This window comes from Ochotona curzoniae, unplaced genomic scaffold (assembly GCF_017591425.1).
Source record: "Ochotona curzoniae isolate NIBS_2020 unplaced genomic scaffold, NIBS_Ocur_1.0 scaffold_3835, whole genome shotgun sequence".
Lineage (NCBI taxonomy): Eukaryota > Metazoa > Chordata > Mammalia > Lagomorpha > Ochotonidae > Ochotona > Ochotona curzoniae.
The window spans coordinates 31,159,920-31,160,718 of NW_024467114.1; the positions used below are offsets into that span (position 1 = coordinate 31,159,920).

General features: G+C 36.4%; 1 pseudogene; it reads right to left on the reverse strand.

The window, feature by feature from the left end:
• Nucleotides 1–319: 319 nt before the first annotated feature.
• On the reverse strand, nucleotides 320–417 carry LOC121145963 (annotated as a pseudogene).
• Nucleotides 418–799: the final 382 nt, after the last annotated feature.

Sequence of the window (799 nt, forward strand, 5' to 3'; positions counted from 1 at the left end):
CAGAACATCTGGGGCTAGGAGCGGTGTGAGATGCTCACATTGTTTGCAGTAGCCCAAGTCATGAGCCACAATGCTGGCCCTATGCTGTACTTGTGATCTGAGATATCGTTTGTCTTGTGTAATGGAAGCTTGGGAGCCTTTGGTCTGTGTGATCCTCTCTGCCAGTCTCTGGCTCCTGGAAACCATGATTTTACTCTCTGCCTTCTGTGAACTCAACTTTCAGATTCCACTTATAAGTAACAGATGCAGTATTTGACTCTCTATGCGTGACTTATTTTTGCTTAATGTAATTTCCATTGGCTTTATGCATGTGGCCTTTAATCACGGGATTACGTTTTTGTGTATCATCCTTGTGCAGGGTCCATACTAATATTCTCTGTATTCCAATTTTAGTATATGTGCTGCCGAAGCGAGCACAGAATTACTTTTGTAAAGGCTGGATAGCACATCATCACATACATGCAATGGAACTTTTCTTTCTTTCTTTCCTTCTTTCTTCTTCTTTTTTTTTTTTTTAATAAATTCAACCATTAGTTCAAACAGTTTGATTCAATGTCTTGGATAATGTGAATAGTGAAAGAGTGAACAGGAGAATGATAGCAATATATTCAATTTCTCTGTATATATTTTTGATACATTGTATATTTTTTAGTCCATTTTTATAAGTCATTCTAACAGCTGTGAGATGGTATTTCACTGCCATCTTAATTTATGTATCTCTGATGGCTAGTGGTATTGAGTATTTTTCACATACTTAATGACCATTTATATGGTTTCTTTGAACAAAATTTCATTTAGC